Genomic DNA, 13,524 nt, shown 5'->3' with positions numbered 1-13,524 from the left:
AACTTCTTAAGTACCACTGATTCCTCTAATGAACAATAAGTCATAATCCCACTATGACTGAGTCCTATCTTCCCAAGGAAGAGTGTGACCACTATGTTCAAGACCCGGAATCAGCCCTTAAGGGAACAATTTATCTACTTACTTCTGCATCGAGGAAGGAGTGAATTCCGTCTTGTGAAGCTGAGTTCCTGATAATGAGCAGAAACACACGTTATCATAGTGCTAAGTTCTTAAACAATGTTGGATTGCATTGATGAAATATGTTAACTTGCATCCATTAAGTATCGTTTTCATAATATTGCGGTCGCATGCGTTCAGCGCATTAAAATAGTTGATTTTTGTATTTTTGAGCAGAATATGCGTTAACACGATGCAAAGATTGCGATCATAGGAATTCATTGGTCGAACACAACTTCACTGCAAGTCTTTGCGTTGATCGTGCTCGCAAACATTCGCCCAAGAAGGATCGCCGCAACTTGGTCAGCGCAACTTTTTTTTGGAGCATCTAGGTGAAAGGCCAATTAGGAGTGATGGGACAGAAAGCTGATGACAGTCAAATCCAAATTAAGTTGACATCCGATAATGGTCACAAAGTACATTCAGCTTTATCAGTGATAATTATTTGACGCATCAATCAGGAATTAAAGTTGTCCCATCTGTACAACCAGGAAAGAGAAGCCGCCTTTCACCATGGATGCTCTATAAATACCAAGGGCATTCTTCAGAGAAGGGGTTGATCAGTTCACAAGTTTAGCGGTTAGAAATTTCATACTTCAGTTCGCACGTTTTTAGTTTTCTTTTATTTTAAGGCGGACGTGAGGGAAGAAGTTGTGCCGACAGATATTTCCGGTAATCTTGGAAGAGCACCGGAAGCTTCAATGATAGAAAGGGGGACGACGCCTGCGGAAGCTGGAACATCTTTAGATCAGAATAGAGATTTCAGTGTAAAAAGCCTCGGTCAGCAAGAAATTGCTACCATGCTCTCTACCTTTACTTTCCATTGTCATTTTGTACTCAACTTATTTATAAAAATGGAATTTCCTTCTCTATATTTGTTCACTCTCTGTTATTCACGCATGAGTAGCTAAATCAGTTGAATGGGTTGAGAAGCATTTAGCTAGCACAACTAGGGAATCTTCATTCTTTGCAATTATCTTGTTTATGTATGCTTCATTTGTCCATTAGAGATACTCGGGAGGGTAGTCTAAGGACAGGATCTAGACTTGGAAAGGTCAGGTTAGAATCTAGACTCGAAAGAGCCAGATTAGAGCATAAACAAGAGATAGGCGCTTAGGAATGAGCACTATTTGTTATCAACGCATTGCATGCATCCTAGAGATAGGATATGATTGTATGCGGTCACCTTGCTTTCATGCATTTTGCATCATCGCATAAGACAAAAGTAGAGACTTAGGGATGAGCTTTATGGACATTTTGCATTCAACACATGCGTCCTAGGTTTAGGAGCATCGCATTTACATTGGAAAATGACTTGCTGTGCATGGTAGTAACATGATCGCATAGTATGATGCATTCCCAAGTAATGCTAGCTAAAGATCTTCTCAACCCGTTCATCGCATACTCATTGCATCTATCAACGCAACTATCTTTTCTCAACTCCACCGCAATTGTTTATTTCTTTTTCATCAACGCAAATAACAAACCCAACACTTTATTTATTTATCCGGTTACCGTAAAGTTCTTCATAAAAATTACCAACGCAAATTGTTTTCATAAGTCCTTGTGTTCGACCTTGGACTTACCAGGAAACTCGAAGGAATTTACACTTAGATTCTACTGGGGAAACTTGAGTACACAACGCAATTCTATCAACGCATATCATCCATATTTTCATTTCATAAAACCAAGCATCAAGTTTTTTGCGCCGTTGCCAGGGACTTGGGAGCTAAATGTTTGTTAAGTTTGATGTCTCTGCGAGCAAACTTTTTATCTTGGGAGTATTGCAGCTTGTGTGACAGGTTGCAAACAATATTGAAGTGTAGGCGATGCGCTGAAAACCAATGTTGACCCCAAGGTAAAAGGGCAATCAGTCGTAAATGAGCTGATGGTGATTCTAAGCACATGATGGCCACATGCGCCCAACAATTTTCAGAAGTTCCAATGGTCAAGGCAACTTGACCCAAGTAGTTGAGAGCCATCTCCTGCATGGAAGACTCCTTGCGGTGACAACACTCTCATTTTTTCAGGGACGTCTTCTACTCTATCTTTGCTTTACTTTCTTAGTATAGGTTATTTATTTTATTTTTATTGTTATTTTGGATATATGACTACTTCTTTGGTTATGGTACGTTTGCTCTTGTAGGTGCAACAATAAGTTTCATCGGTTCGTAGTTCAATGGAAGAATTCCTTTCACTTTCAACGCATGGCTTCAATCACGTGAATTCTAACGCATGAATGCATCTGTTGCCACCTAAGGTCTTTTCTTGTTATCTTGTATGCCTTATCCTTTTGAAATTCTCTTTTTCCCGATTGTGTTGTTTTGTGATGTTTCTATGATGGTACATATAGTTCACTGCATTTTCTAACTAATCAACGCAAGGCATTCTTTGCTTTTATTAGCTTCTTCAAATTTTGAAAGTCTTAAGTTTTATTTTGCACAAACCTTTGTTCAAACATTTATTATCGCATTCTTGTAGTTTTGTTTTTAGCTTTGTTCAACCTCTAAGTTTGGGGGTGGCAGCAGTCTCGGAGAATTGCGTTCATTATATTGCGATCATTTGAAAAAAAAAAGTTGAAGTGAGATTTTGTGAATAATAACTCCACTGTCAACGCAATGGGGAAACCCATGTTGATAAGAGTTAAGCTGTGAAAGGCACTTGCTCGAAGTTGGATGTCCGCATTACACACATGAGGGCAAGCCAAAACGAAGGCAAGTCACCAAGATCAGCGCATAAGCGCAACTCGTCTGTCCGGTGCAAGCCAAAACAAACGAGACAAGAGTTAAGTTAAATATGGAATGCAACCGAAGTTGGATGCCCGCATGACACACGTGGGGGGCAAGCCAAAACGAAGGGCGTAACCAGGTTCAACACCACATTTGAATAAACCATCGCAAAGTTTGGAAGGATTTTTGAATGAATGCATTCTTAAAATCGAAACACAAAATTGCGATGAATGAATAAAAGTTTTTTAGCAAAGGCTTATCGGATTTAACTTAGAAAATATCTTTTTGAAGAAGTAGCCAAAGTGGAGGAGAGCATTGCGGTGATGGTTAAAGGTGTGTGTAAATTATATTCTGAGAAGCTGGTCATCGCAAAAGAAAGCATGAAAGTGAGTTAGAATTTCTTGAGTATAACGCATGCTTGAGGACATGCATGATTTTAAGTTTGAGGGTGTGATGACATGCAGAAATGCATGTTATCTTAGGCCTTTTACTTAGAATTATGAAGGTTGTTAGGCAGAATATGCGACAATCATGATAGGAATTCACAAGAAAGTGAGCTTGTGTCGATTAGCATGTTGAATCTCAGCTAACCTGTTATTTTGCGTTATTATGTGTTCAATGTTCTATTTTTATAGCTAACGCAGGAAATGAACACAAATGCGGAAACCAGACCACCATGTAGACAACCACATGCGGAGAAACACCCCATCACAAAGGCAAACACATCGATCAACGCATGGATGTTGCGGTAATCAACTGTATGCATCCATCGCATGGGAGTTACGCTCGCCAAGCGATTACGGTCATCATGTAGAGTTGCAATATTAAGCGAATGCAGTCATTGAATGATTGCGGCTGCACGACAACGCAAACTAATGGGATCAACACAAGGTAGGTGGAATGAATGCATCAACGCATCTACCTCGAGAAAATCCAAAGCTGATGTTGACATTTCACCTACCACGCCGTTAGTGGGAGAGGATCAGAAAAGGACTAACGCGACAAATGTCAGACTCAGAGCAGTCCAATTAATGTTGACGGTGACCCAAGCTCTATAAATAGAAGCCGATGAGCTAAAATTCAATCATCTGGGGGAGGATCCTTGTGAACCGGGGACTTTCGCTATGATCCAGACAAAATGCGTGAGAAGATGCTTGAGAGTTCTTCACCGCCTTCATCCATTTCGAGTGACGATCGGAGCTAGATCTCGAGAGAGTCATCTTCTCCGCCCATCCATGGCACAATCGACAACCTTGATGCACATCTGCTGGAAGCAAATATTTGCTTCCAGCCGGTCATTTCCTTTTCCTTTCTTTTCTCATATTGTATTGTATGACGTTTTGGAATTAAGGAATTAATACAATCTGATTTCAACGCATTTCTCTGTTCCTTCGACTCCATCTCCATCTTCTTTGCTTAGTATCTTTACTTCCATTGGCTTGCGTTGACTAGGGTTACCCTTGCGGTCACTCTTAAGTATTGCATTAAAATCATCTCCGCATTTTATCTATTTTCCCACACATTTATTTCATGTCAAGGTTTGTCGCATCTCTACCTTTCATGCCTATTCTCATTGCGTTGTCTGTTAGATAGGAGTAGGATTAACTTAGCAACATCCCCTTCATTCTTTTATTTAAACCATCGCATGCACATTACTGCATACAATAGCTACAAGTACCTGTGTTCGACCTTGGATTACTCGAGAAACTTGTGTTCATGTTATACTTAGCGTGTGCGTAAGAAAACTTGTGGCATGATGCATGGTCATCGCATACATTCATTAACGCATTATCAGTCCAATGCATGACCATCGACGCATGACTATCAACGTATATCTTAGGAACATGCATCACATACCGCATCCACGGGATTCTGGTTGTCGAGTAAAATTGACCTCCTAATTCCCGCCATTAGTTCCCAACTCCTCAATCAGACGAATCCCTAAAATGGTAGGCTTGTTGAGTTTGAAATCTAGCCGCTCTCACCCATACAAATCAAAGGACCGCCTTCATGAGCAGGAGTTCACAACTCACTTGGGATTCAGGTCATGTCACCTATGGTCATCTTAGTGAAATGTAAGTCTCTATTATCAACGATGTTATATAAAGAGACTAGTCATTTCGTGGTCTGGTCTTATACGAACTCTTTGTATAGGATACCCCCGCTCGCATGTCTCCACATGAATGATCAGGATCAGATCATTTGTAGCACTTTACAACACTTGTAACACCTACAAAGTGAACCATATTCGTAATGTCACCAGGATAAGGTACCGGATCTTATCCATTTATTACAGACCATTTAGATTATTATTTAAACAAGATCCACCTGCATGTCTCTACATACTTGTTTAATTTACCTAAAATAACCTTGGATCTTAGTTTATTGGATTAAGTAAATGCTTATAAAATAACACTTATTTTATTAATAACAATATGTTCATACAGAGTTTACAAACTACGAGATTACAAGGAGATTTAGGAAACCATTCCCAACATCTTCCACTTGAACTAAAGTTGGGGAAATATTAGCCGATGAGACATGTATCCTAGGGCATACACTATACCCTACATGCTCTCCCACTTGCCCTAGCACACTAGAGACGTGTCTCGTAGTTCTAGACAATTTAGGAGATCCTCTCACACTTTAGCCTAGAGAGTCCTTTTATATAATACAAACAATTATATCAATAAGAACCATCTATTCACCAATGAGATGTACTCACATTCCATGTTATTCCTTCCACTAGGTGCTTACATATGGTCTTTAACATAATCCTTGAATCACATTATCGCATAAAGTGAATAGATTATGTTATATCTGAAACAATTTTCAAATATCTCAAGACACCTTGAACATAGGAAGATTATTGCTTCAGTAGCAAAATAATGCCTCTCAGTCCAATAGACACCATATTAACACATGGATTTCTCTAAATAAAATATGAAACAGTGTAACTCGAAAAAAATCAAATCTTAAACTATATATACTGAAGTTTCATTATTCGTAATTTTTAATATTCAACACTCAATGGTCATACCATCTAATTCCCCGATTAAACCAATAAATTGTATATTAAATGTTAATGAAGTCTCATGTAAAATTGATATCCCCTCAATATTTGAGGTGTCTTAGGAAACATTTTCCTTAGACATATCGTCATTGTAGATTGGTACATTATCATTCCATCTTTAACAATCGAATCGAACATTCAACAACTACTTTGTAAATGTAAGATGCATGAGACAAATTAAACAACATGTCCTAAACATCTGTATGTGGACTTTTAATGTACAAAATCACTTCAAATCAACTACTTGAAATTGGTTGAACAGTCAATTTGTATATTGATTTTACTTCATTCATAATGAGCAAATATCAATATAGAATAGATTTTTATCCACGTTTGATTTTCTTGTTTGTACAAAAATATCATCATTGCTTAAAGTCATTGATTATGATACTATATGAAATTGAAACTTTATAGACGTTTTGAACTCCTTTTCATAAAAGAAGGTATTCACTTTTACATTTTTACACATCTCATATGCAATAACGAATGTACTAAGACTCTACTGTAAAACTAGGTAGAAAATTGACTCATAATCTATTTTCACCCAATAGCTCTAGCATGGGTTTCACCTAACACAAGAGTCTTATTTTGAAGATCTATATCTCCAAATACTACACTTCCAAGCTTTCTTTTCGTAGACTCATGCATATCCTATGAGGTAACCCCATCAATAAAGGTCTACAAAAAGTTTATTGAGAGTAAGTACGACATTTCATCTCATAATTATGACTTTAATAACTTTTGTCAACTTTTTTCAATATTTGTCATCTAGTATGACAACTTTGACTTCCAATAAGGCATAACGTAGGTTGAGTCACCACATGGCTCCCTCTACTGAAAGATTCATAAGTGCTCTCCCACTACTGAAATATTCATAAGTTGTCGTTTTTTCATCTTATATGACAATAAAGACTTCAGGTAAGCCTTGTCGTAAAGGTCGAATTATCTCATAACTCTCCTACTACCATGAAAACTTATCTGTTTGACAGTAAAAAATTGACGTTCAAATGAAACAAATGATCAACAACACTTGTTAACTATTACGTGGTGTTACTTGAAATAAATTCATCAACACAGTCTGCACCATTCAACTCTCCAAATAAATCAGTATTTGTTATATAAACATGAAATTTTACTATGGAAAGTCCAAAGGAATACTTAGGGTATCTTTTGAACATTACTTTCAGTAAGGATTTTTATTTGACACAAAGGTCTCAACTTACCTGAAATGTCGTAAACAAGTTTTATAACACTTCCATGATACCAATGTTTGGTAGAAATAACGTTCAAAACAATGCAATCTATATCGCATTACCTTAATAAAATCAGACATTAGTGTAATTTAAAACATTAGGACTCAGTTCAACAAAGAAACTAAAATGTATTAAGTTGAACAAGGCCATATTTCTCCTGCAACAAAATATCACACAAATTATATTGAATGCTCCAAGTGATTAATAATATTAAAAAAATTAATTTATGAAATTAATTTTGTAAAATTAATAATATTATCATTTTTATTAAATAAAATTGATTTATGAAATCAATTTATTAAAATTGAAAAAGAAGAAAATTCACAAAGTTGGAAAATGGGTTTTTCCATTGTCTTCGTGTAGTAGCTCACTAAATAACCCACTTTAAATCTTCATTAACTCCAAGCATGAGTTGCATCTCATGCAACAAATCTCTTTGCATGAATGTCTGTAATATATTGAAGAGATTGGAGTTTTTTTTTAAGGTAATGCAACCGAACAATTTTTCAAAAAAAAATCGTGAGAGAAGAAGTTGTTCTTCTACTGGATTGCTACTGTGAGTATTCTCCAAATTCCCTTAATTCAAGCTTATTTTGAGTCCCATTACTCAATCTAGAGCACCAAGAGGATAGTAGGGAAGATCTTGAGGTGGTCTACAACAAGATTCAAAGGAGCTTTGCAGCTAGATTCAAGCTTAGAGGAAGTTCTTCAAAGGTATGTCATGAAACCAATTTATTTCTATTAAAGCATGTTTTCTTTTCTACCAAAACTAATGAATCAGAGTGCCTATGGATCCTGGTAACTTTCGCTGCGCATTGGTACCTTCCAACAACTGGTATCATAGCATCTTATAAACATTCAATTCGGTTTAATTTTGTTTAGAGGCGTTTTATATGAGAAATATGAAATAGTTGTACATATATGGTTCTTTGAGATTTGGCTTTTAATTTCTCATTGATTTCTCATTTAAATTTGTAATTGACTCTTGCTTGATAAGCTTATATGTGTTCCCAAGAGTGTAATTTATTTGGAGTCATTAGAGTTGAAATTAAGTTGTAAATTGAAGAAACAACGAAGAGGCCGAGTTGCAGATTCCAAAAAATCAGCCTCTATTCATATTATCGTTGAGCTTCAGTAGCTAAACAATTGTTAGACTATGTGAAGAAAAGCTAAGTGATCATGTAACTTCAAGCATTGATCGTTGAGGTGTTGTGCGCTAGACGATCGTGTACCTGCAGGAGCTAAGCGATGCGTTGTATTGCTAAACGAGGCACTACACGATCGTGTAGCTTCAGGTGGGAGCTAAGCGATGCGCTGAAGAGCTATGCGATAGCGCTGAGAGATCGCTTATCACGATCGTCTACCTTTGATCGAGAGTTAAACGATGCGTAGAGATGTTATACAATAGAAATACACGATCATTTACCTCTATGCGGCAGCTAAGAGATGCGTTGAGATGCTTAGCGATAGCACTATGCGATCGCTTACCTATGTGCGGAAGCTGGGCAATGCGTCGAGTGCTATGCGATAGCACTAAGTGATCGCTTACCTTGTGCGCAGGCTAAACGATCAAGACCAGACGTTAGATGATGTCACTAAGCAATCGCGTAGTAAATTGTCCGTGCTAAACAATGGAGCTGCGCGATAGTGTTAGACACTAAGTGATCGTGTAGCTTCTTCCGGCACTAGATGATGACATTATGCGATAGAATGAAGACAATACATGATCATGTAGTTTGATCAGGAGCTATGCGATAGTTTCTAAACGATCAAGTAAAATGCAAGACGATGGTCTTCATTGCTAAACGATGAGACTTAGCGAGATGTTTAACATTAGCAAGAGTTGTCGATTCGACCGGTTCTCTTGAGGTCCGGTCTGGTTCAGCCTTGAATGGTTTTTGGCTGGCCCAATTAAGACTTGGCTGGTCCGGTTTAGATGGTTCGAGTCCGGTTCAAGCTACTTGACTTCGTTTTGGAGCAGTTTGAGCGGTTCGGAAGCAGATCGAAGTCGTTTTGTAATAATTGAGTTTTGTTTGCTTTTTTTTGCCAAAACTAAAGCCATATCAGTTAGTGTTAATTATTTATGCATGTGATGTATGTTATAATTAAATAAATCTTGTATGTGCATATAGTATTCCATTTAGATTTAAAATCCCACCGTAGAAAGCATGCTACATGCATTGAAAGAATGTTATAAAATGTTATAATATATAGTATGCATGTTAGGGTTTCTTTTATTTAATATAATAGTTATATTAGATATTGAATTCCTTTATTGTTTGTCGTGGATGTTTAGCATGTCTAAAATTTTGTAAGTTGTTATAAAATTGGGTTAGATATTTAAAATCCATAACAAAGAACAGTTGCATGCTCACTTAAGTTAACCACTTGTTTTAATAGTTAAAATAGGTCGTTAAACTTGTAAAACTAGGGTTGCAAACTCAACCGATATATAATCCTATCGAAGACTGGGGGTACTTAAGTTGACGGTCTACGGAACACCTCTTACATGGAGATTATAGCCGAATTATTGAGCATTGGTAACCGGTTTTATGAGCATTCGTGAGTAGTGTGAGGTAGTAAAAACGGTTTATCACCTAGACATCGTAGGTTTAAAATCCATTTATAAATGTTATACTTGGATAAACCACCTAGACTTAAGGTTGTTTTTATTAGCCGAAAAAGAACCTAAGTATAAATTTACCCAAACATTTAGAACACTTCAGTGGGAGAATAAAAGTTATTAGCTCTCATGTTCTCAAGAGTTCACACCGTGAGATCCATGCTCGGCTTCTTGTCGATTTTACCTCGACTGCTCCATTCGGAAAGTGTTTGCATAGGTCAATAACAAGGTGAATAGGGGAAGTCGTTCATAGTAAGTGAGTGAAGGAAATGTGTCAATATTGTCCTATGGTCTCCTCCATTAGTTTAAATCGTGAGATTCTTATTTTGCACCTGCTGTCGTCTTTAGGCGGCACTAACTAGTCGTTAACCACGGTGATCCCCTCGAAGGGTTGTAACATAGGATTTGGAACAACCCAAGCTTCAGTAAAATGAATAGGGTCTTATAGTTCCATCTTGGGTTTTGTCTTCTATTTCGGAGGCATACTCATACTATTCTGTAAGATTTGAAAATGGCGGGTCTACACTTACAAGACTTACTAAGTGTTAGTAATGATCTTGATTAAAAAAATGATAACTAAATGACTATCGGAATATGAGTTATTCTAGAGATAGTATTTGGCCAGGAATTGTCTTGCTTTTATGAAGGAATTCTTGACTGCCCCTCGGTAGCATTTGTTTTAAATCAATTAAGTATTGTTGCAAAAATAATGATTATGGGTACATTATCACTTTGCTAAAACTTGATTGGATTTAAAAGCAATTCTCTTATAAAATTTGTTTATAATTTCAGAATGATGAGTTCAATTATACAATTGTTGGCTTTAGACAAACTGATTGGGGGTAACTATGTCACATGGAAATCAAATTTGAATACAATACTTACGATAGACGATTTGATATTTGTCTTAATGGAGGAATGTCCTCCCATTCCTAGCTCTAATTCCAATTGAACTGTTTGGGAAACATTTGATAAATGGATCAGGGCGAATGATAAAGTCAATGCTTATATTGTCGCCAGCCTGTCTGACGTTTTGGCGAAGAAACACGAGGATATGAGTATTGCCAAAGAGATTATGGAATCTCTAAGAGAGATGTTTGGACAACCGTCCTTCACCCTGAGGCATGATGCTATCAAATACGTTTAGAATAGTCATATGAAAGAGGGGACCAATGTTCGTGAACATGTCCTGGATATGATGGTCCACTTTAATGTGGCTGAAGTAAATGGCGTTGTGACAAGAGAAGCCAAGTCGGTTTTATTCTAGAATCTCTTTCGAAGAGTTTTCTGCAATTTTGTACAAATGCTTTGATGAATAAAATTGAATACAACTTGACAACTCTATTGAATGGGCCACAGGCTTTCCATACCATGTTGAGAATAAAGGGTCTAGAACCAGAAGTAAATGTTGCTTTTGCTGAGAAGAGAGAAACGTCCTCCAAGCCTGATGTTGCCTCCTCTTCGTAGAGTAAGAGTATTCTAGTGAAGAAAGACAAAGGGAAAGGGAAGAAGAAGCCTGTTGGCAAGAAAAGCAAGAAAATCGCTCCAGAGAAAGGGAAATGTTTCCACTGCAACGAACAAGGGCACTGGAAGAGAAATTGCTCTAAATATCTTGCAGAGAAGAAAGCAGAGAAAGGTAAACAAGCTACTTAGTTCCTGGAGACTGTTTGCTCAACTCATCTAATGGGAGAAGTTGTTAATGAAGATGTTATTACTTGCTTTTGAAATCTTGTAATGAACATATTGTACATATTTTTGTTTTGAATGAAATGTTCATTTTCAGGACATATGTTTGTTCTATCTCATAAGCAACTTCTGTTAAGAATAAAATTATTAAAAGTCATTTGCAAATATTCAGATATTAAATGGATAAGATCAAAGTATAATAAGTTTAAAGATTTCTAGATCTGACTGTTAACAGGAGTTGTTAAGGCAGGTCAGACGCATCTTAATCAAAAAGTTGAGAGTACCTTAATGTAGTGGGAGGAAAGTGTGCTTCCTGGCCATTATTGAGAATTAGATGCATTCCCCATATAGTTTAATAAGAAGCCTATTGTACACTAATATGTTTACAATGATTCTCTAGGCTAAAGTATTTAAGAATCATCTAGTGAGACTAGAAATATCAAAGGTTAATAACCTAGGGCAAGTGGGAGAAATATCGAGTATGAGATACTGAATAGTAAATGAATGGTAAAACCATGGGTATGGGATGCCCTAGTTTATTGTATTTCTCTATAAAACTTAGAAGTCTTATATATTAGATATATAAGTTACCATTGGAGTTTTAGTCCAAGTGGGAGTTTGTTGGGTTTTATATCCTAAAACTCGTAGTTTGTAAACAATAGAACTTATTCTGAAAATTCAATAAAGTTGTTATTGAATATTTTTTTTTAGAAATCCAATAAACCAAAGTCCCCTGACTATTACATGAGTACTTGAACTTTATGTGGAGACATACAAGTGGATCAGGTTCGAGTAAATAGTCAAAATGGTCTATAGTATATGAATAAGGTAGGGTACTTTATTCTGGTAACACTATTGGATGCGGCCTACTCTATAGTTGTTACAAAGAGTTGTAAAGTGCTACAAATGAAGTGATCGTAATTCGTTCATGTTGGGATATGAGGACTAAGGGTGTCCTGTGCAAATGAGTTTTGTGTAAGATCGGACCACAAAACTAGTCACTCTTACTTTATAACGCTATTTACTGTTTAAAACTGACTATTTCAAAGCGATGACCTAGGTCACTTGACCTTAATCCTGAGCTAACTATGAGCTTCTGTTTGTCCGGGATTATCCTTTGAATTGCAAACAGTGAGAGTAGATCAACTGCCTCTGCTCAATAAGCTTACCATTTTGGGGATAAGACCAGATGAATAGCTGGGAACATAGGGTGCAAGACGGAATTCACTCCTACCCAATTAGGGTTAATAGAGAGGTTGTTCCCTTCAAATGTTGATTCTGGGTCTTGAACAAGAGGTCTTACCCTCTCGTTAGCATGAGAGTGATTTGATTTGTTGATTGGATCACAAATTAATTGTTCATTAGGGTATCAGTGGGACTTAAGGAACAAAAGGTAATTTTAGGGGTAAAACAGAGATTTGACCCACCCGTTATTACGAGCAACTTGTAAAGGGTTAACTTACTAATCATGGTAATATTGAGTGGACATAATATATCTACAGTGTGGGGAGTTCAACTATGGACTTTAGTGGAATCACCTATTAGTTAACGAATGGGGGTTAGATCGGTTAATGAGTTTAGCCGATTAATCTCCGATCGTTGGAGCCCATGATCTGTAGGTCCGCGAGATCCCCCTACTAGCTTGTAAATAGATTAGCTCTAGAATAGTGTGATAAGTTAATTTGAAGTGTTCAAATCAGAATTAAATAAAATTGGAGAAATAATATTTAAATATGATTTAAATATTTGAAGATGGTATTGTGTAAAATTAATTTGATATTTGATATTAAGTTATTAGAATTATTTAAATAATTATTTATTAATTTTATTAAGAAAATTAATTTTGTAAATTTAATAATATTTTCAGTTTTATTAAATAAAATTGATTTATGAAATCAATTTATTAAAATTGAAAAAGAAGAAAAATCACAAAGTTGGAAAATGGGTTTTTATATTGTCTTCATGTAGTAGCTCACAAAACAA

This window comes from Benincasa hispida, chromosome 6, assembly GCF_027475165.1.
Source record: "Benincasa hispida cultivar pf3 chromosome 6, pf3_genome.v1.1, whole genome shotgun sequence".
Lineage (NCBI taxonomy): Eukaryota > Viridiplantae > Streptophyta > Magnoliopsida > Cucurbitales > Cucurbitaceae > Benincasa > Benincasa hispida.
The sequence above is the reverse complement of the archived record's forward strand: the minus strand, read 5'-3'. Positions refer to the sequence as shown.